The sequence below is a fragment of the Chiloscyllium plagiosum genome, chromosome 11 (genome assembly GCF_004010195.1).
Source record: "Chiloscyllium plagiosum isolate BGI_BamShark_2017 chromosome 11, ASM401019v2, whole genome shotgun sequence".
NCBI classification, from domain to species: domain Eukaryota; kingdom Metazoa; phylum Chordata; class Chondrichthyes; order Orectolobiformes; family Hemiscylliidae; genus Chiloscyllium; species Chiloscyllium plagiosum.
This window is the reverse complement of record NC_057720.1, coordinates 83,721,121-83,727,120: the sequence shown is the minus strand read 5'-3', so window position 1 is coordinate 83,727,120 and position 6,000 is coordinate 83,721,121. Positions and strand designations below refer to the sequence as shown.

General features: G+C 47.0%; 1 protein-coding gene across 2 annotated transcripts in view; it reads right to left on the bottom strand.

Moving 5' to 3' along the window:
* Positions 1-6,000, bottom strand: part of klhl20 (kelch-like family member 20) — a 101,733-nt gene that overhangs the window by 94,347 nt on the left and 1,386 nt on the right. The gene's annotated exons all lie outside the window — the stretch shown is intronic.

The window sequence follows — 6,000 nt, the reverse complement described above, 5'->3', positions numbered from 1 at the left end:
CGAAGGAATTGGGAGAATGGGTTGGCGTTTTTACAGGGGGCAGGATGGGAGGAGGTGTAGTCCAGGTAGCTGTGTGAGTCGGTTGGTTTGTAGTAGATGTCCGTGTTGATTCGGTCGCCTGAGGTAGAAATAGATAGGTCGAGGAAGGGGAGGGAGGAATCTGGGACTGTCCAGGTGAATTTGAGGTCGGGGTGGAAGGTGTTGGTGAAGTGGATGAACTGTTCAACCTCCTCGTGGGAGCACGAGGCGGCGCCGATACAGTTGGAGAGTGGGCATTTATTCATTTTCAGTTTGGCAGAAAGTGACAAGTAGGTGAAAGTGAGGACTGCAGATGCTGGAGATCAGAGTCAAGATTAGAGTGGTGCTGGAAAATCACAGCAGGTCAGGCAGCATCCAAGGAGTAGGAAAATCAATATTTTGGGCAGAAGCCCTTCATCAGGAAGGAGGCTGGGAACCTCCGGGTTGGGGGGGGGGGGGGGGGGGTTCTGAGGAGCAGGTAGCTACGAGCACTGGGGCACAGCAAGTGATTAGGAAGGGAAATGGAATGCAGCCATTTATTGCAATGAGAATGAACTATAAAAGTCTTTACAGTTGTAGAATGTTTGTGATGCCCCCATCTGGTGTAGTGTGCACAGTTTTGATCTCATTCAAGAAAGGATAAAAATGCATTAGGAGTTTCCTCAACGAATCCTTGGATGGGAGGTGTTTATCTTACAAGAAAGACTGGGTCTGTATCCACTGGAATTTAGAACGATGACTAGTGACCTTATTAGAGACATAAAATATCCTGAGGGGTCCTGGTAAGGTGGATGCTGAAAGAATGTGGAAGAGACAAGAATGAGGGGACACAGTTGACAAAAAGCTTTCAAATTTGAAACTGAGATAAGAAGGAATCTTTTCTCACCAAGAGTCATGAGGCATTGGAACCCTCTTCGCAAAACAAGTGGAGGCAATGTACTTTCAAAATCAGAAAGAGATATGTTCTTGACCAATAAGGAAGTCAGTGGTTAGCAGAGGGGTGGGGTGGGGTGGACTATATGAAGTTGAGGCCACAATCCGATCAGCCATGATTGTTTTGAACCAAAAGCAGGCTCGAGGGAGCAAATCGCCTCTCCTTCCCCAAATTCATATTTTTTTCACTTCAACGTGGTTTTTCACTTTAAGCTGGTGTATGTGGCCATCGCCATTGTGCCCTCCAACATGGCATACTTAGCCAGTTTCTTTAGCAGCAGCATGCACATGGCAGCCTGAATCTCTCAGGAGCCAATGACACTGTGCATGTTGGAGGAGTTGCCAGTGTCAGGGCAAACCTGTTTCATCATTATGTAGATGGAATAACTTTCTTTCTTGGACTTTCTCCTTTTTATGCCATTCTTCGCTGGGGCCCTTTTCGCTACTTTCTTATTACCCTTCTTGGCAATCTTTCTTTTCATCAACCACTGTAACAGCCATTTTATATGTTTGCAGTGTTAATCAGTTTAGGTGCCATGCATTCCATTACAGTCACTCATTGGTCATTGGTAGCCAAGAGAATGTTTGTGGATGTGTGTCACACAAGAATATGCACGTCAATGCATAACATTGAGATCTATCTGCACATCTCCTCTCAACACAATAGAACTCAAGCAATTAGAACTAAAGGTCCACATCTCTCTAGATATAAAAATGAATTCACTGAATCAATGAACTGCACCACTACAGAAGCCATTTTTAAAGAACTGATAAGAAATTAGAAGTACAGGATTATCATACAATTCAATCCTTTCAACCACTCTATAGTCTTGTGGGCAAAAAGCAATATTCACAATAATTCAACATATAACAAGAGATAAAGAATTTTTGGAGGTACTGTCAGGCCAAAGCCATGAGTATTTTTGGGGAAGGGTTTTTATAGATTGCTTTTGATACCATAAAGAGAGATAGGAATGCAAAGTGATTCGGAAAATAAAGTCAGGACAGTCTTCAATGGAGATGTAGATGCCAAACAAGAAGCCAAACTCAGAGGGAATATGGACAGATGAGATGAAGAAAACAAAAGCAAAGCAATCCTTCAGAGGATAGAGCTTTGACCATCCTGCTTTTTCTTTTAAACTTTGCCTGTCAGATGTGCAAACATAGTAAAAATCATGCAGATCTTTTTATGTAAACATGCATAACCCTATTGTGTTACATATCAAGTGAAACAATTGCTTACTAATAGTTATTTCAATCTAGTATACAGATTCATTGCTCGTAATGTGGGTTCCTCTACATAGGAAAAATATAGAAAGATTGGGTGACTGCTTTTCAGAACACCTACACTTAATTCACAATTATATTCGTGAACTTCCAGTCCATTGCAATTTTACTTTTCTAATCCACCTGCACTCTTGTCACTCTATCCTCATACAAAGATCCAAGGAAGTTTAAAGTTATTTCAAGGAACAGTTCATCATTAGAGTGGTGCTGGAAAAGCACAGCAGGTCAGGCAGCATCCAGGGAGCAGGAAAATCGACGTTTTGGGCAAAAGCCCTTCATCAGGAATGAAGGCAGGGAGCCTCCAGGGTGGAGAGATAAATGGGAGGGGAGTGGGCCTGGGAAGTAGATAGCAAAAGAGTACAATAGGTGGACGGGGGTGGGGATGAAGATGATAGGTCAGAGAGAAGGGTGCAGCGGATAGGTGGGAGGGAAGTTTGGCAGGTAGGACAAGTCATGAGGATGGTGCTGAGTTGGAAGGTTGGAACTAGGGCAAGGTGGGGGAGGGGAAATGAAGAGACTGGTGAAGTCCACATCGATGCCCTGGGGTTGAAGTGCTCTGAGGCAGAAGATGAGGCGCTCTTCCTTCAGGCATCAGGTGGTGAGGCAGTTGGGGTTGAGGAGGCCCAGGACCTGCATGTCCTCAGCAGAGTGGGAGGGGAAGTTGAAATGTGGGCCACAGGCGGTGGGGTTGATTGGTGTGGGTGTCCTGAGATGTTCCCTAAAACACTCTGCGAGAAGGCGTACAGTCTCCCCAATGTAGAGGGGACCGCATTGGGAGCAACGGATACAATAAATGACATTGGTGGATGTGAAGGTAAAACTCTGATGAATGTGAAAGGCTCCTTTTAGGGACTTGGATGGAGGAGAGATGCGAGTACAGGTTTTGTAATTCCTACAGTGGCAGGGGAAGGTGCCAAGACGGGATGGTGAGTTGTTGGGTGGCATGGACCTGACCAGGTAGTTACAGAGGGAACGATCTTTGTGGAAAGCAGAAAGGGGTGGGGAGGGAAATATATCCCTGGTGGTGGGATCATTGAAAGGGGTGACGGTTGGAGGGGTGGAGTTTGAGGGCAGAGATGCGGGATGTGGATGAGATGCGTTGGAGGACATCTTCAACCACGTGGGAAGGGAAATTGTGGTCTCTAAAGAAGGAGGCCATCTGGTGTGTTCTGTGATGGAACTGATCCTCCTGGGAGCAAATAGGGCGGACGCGGAGGAATTGGGAATATGGATTAGCATTTTTGCAGGGTGGGAAGAGGTGTAATCCAGGTAGCTGTGAGAGTCAGTGGGTTTGTAAAAAAAAATGTCAGTGTCAAGTCGGTCATCATTGATGGAGATGGAGAGGTCCAGGAAGGGGAGGGAGGTGTCAGAGATGGTCCAGGTGAATTTAAGGTCAGATTGGAATGTGCTGGTGAAGTTGATGAACAGTTCAACCTCCTCACGGGAGCACGAGGTGGCATCGATGCAGTCATCAAAGTAGCAGAGGAAGAAGTGGGGAGTGGTGCTGGTGTAACTACGGAAGATGGACTGTTCTACGTAGCCGACAATGAGACAGGCATAGTTGGGGCCCATGGCTACCCCTTTCGTCTGGAAGAAGTGGGAGGATTCGAAGGAGAAATTGTTAAGGGTGAGGACCAGTTCAGCCAAACGAAAAAGAGCATCTGTGGAAGGGTACTGTTATGGATGTTGGGAGAGGAAGAAACAGAGGGCATGGAGATCTTGATCGTGGCGGATAGAGGTTAGAGGGATTGGATGTCCATGGTGAAGATGAGGCATTGGGGGTCAGGGTCATGACCAGGACTTCCAAGCCCTCCGTTTCTTCCTCTCCCGACATCCCCAACAGTACCCTTCCACTGATGTTCTCATTCATTTGGCTGAACTGGTCCTTACCCTTAACAATTTCTCCTTCGAATCCTCCCACTTCCTACAGACGAAAGGGGTAGCCATGGGCACCCGCATGGGCCCCAGCTATGTCTGTCTCTTTGTTGGCTACATAGAACAGTCATCTTCCGTAGTTACACCGGCACCACTCTCCACCTCTTCTTCCGTTACATTGATGACTGCATCGACGCCACCTTGTGCTCCCGTGAGGAGGTTGAGCTGTTCATCAACTTCAACAACACATTCCACTCCAACCTTAAATTCATCTGGACCATCTCTGACATCTCCCTCCCCTTCCTGGACCTCTCCATCTCCGTCAATGATGATTGACTTGACACTGACATATTTTACAAACCCACAGCTACCTGGATTACACCTCTTCCCAACCTACCTCCTCCAAAAATGCTATCCCGTATTACCAATTCCTCCGCCGTATCTGCTCCGAGGAGGACCAGTTCCACCACAGAACACACCAGACAGACTCCTTCTTTAAAGACCGCAATTTTCCTTCCCATGTGGTTGAAGATGTCCTCCAATGCATCTCATCCACATTCCGCATCTCCGCCCTCAAATCCCACCCTTCCAACTGTAACAAGGACAGAACTCCCCGGTCCTCATCTTCCACCCTACCAACCTTTGCATAAACCGCATCATACGCCGACATTTCCGCCACCTCCAAACCTGATCCCTCCACCAGGGATATATTTCCCTCCCCACACCTTTCCGCAAAGACCGTTCCCTGTGACTACCTGGTCAGGTCCATGCCGCCCAACAATCCACCATCCCCTCTTGGCACCTTCCCCTGCCACTGCAGGAATTGCATGACCTGCGCCCACACCTCTCCTCTCACCTCCATCCAAGGCCCCAAAAGGAGCCTTTCACATCCACCAAAGTTTCACCTGCACGTCCACCAATGTCATTTATTGTGTCCATTGCTCCCAATGCGGTCTCCTCTACATTGGGGAGACTGTACGCCTTCTCTTTAGGGAACACCTCCAGGACACCCGCACCAATCAACCCCACCACCCCGTGTCCCAATATTTCATTCCCCCTCCCACTTTGCCGAGGACATGCAAATCCTGGGCCTCCTCCACTGCCACTCCCTCACTACCTGATGCCTGGAGGAAGAATGTCTAATCTTCTGCCACGGAACACTTCAACCCCAGGGCATCAATGTGGACTTCACCAGTTTCCTCATTCCCCTTCCCCCACCTTACCCCAGTTCCAAGCTTCCAGCACAGCACCATCCTCATGACCTGTCCTATCTGCCAATCTTCCTTCCCATCTATCCGCTCCACCCTCCTCTCTGAAATTTCACCTTCATCCCCAGCCCCATCCACTCTTTGCTACTTTCTCTCCAGTTCCACTCCCATTTATCTCTCCACCCCAGAAGATCCCTGCCTTCATTCCTGATGAAGGGCTTTTGCCCAAAACATCGATTCTCCTGCTCCCGGATGCCGCCTGACCTGCTGTGCTTTTCCAACACCACTCTAATCTAGACTCTGATTTCCAGCATCTGCAGTCCTAACTTTTCCACAGTTCATCATTATCAATCAAGTGCATTACACTCTTCTGAACTCAGTATTGAATTCAACAATTCAAATCATAAACTCAGGCTCATTTTTGTGCTTTTCTTTTGATTGAAAACTATAATAAAGGTTCTGCATTTTTCATTTACATCACAATGTTTTTAAATGTATTCCATCTGTAAATTCCCTTGCATATTGTGCCATTCTCTCTTTTGTCACTTCATCTCTACTGTTTGCCATCCTTTCACAGACTTTCCCTTTATTTCTTTTCCTCCCTTCCCTGCTTGGACCGACTTAGTAGTTACATTAAACCTCCCTAATCTTTCCTAGTTCAGATTAATGAATTGTCATC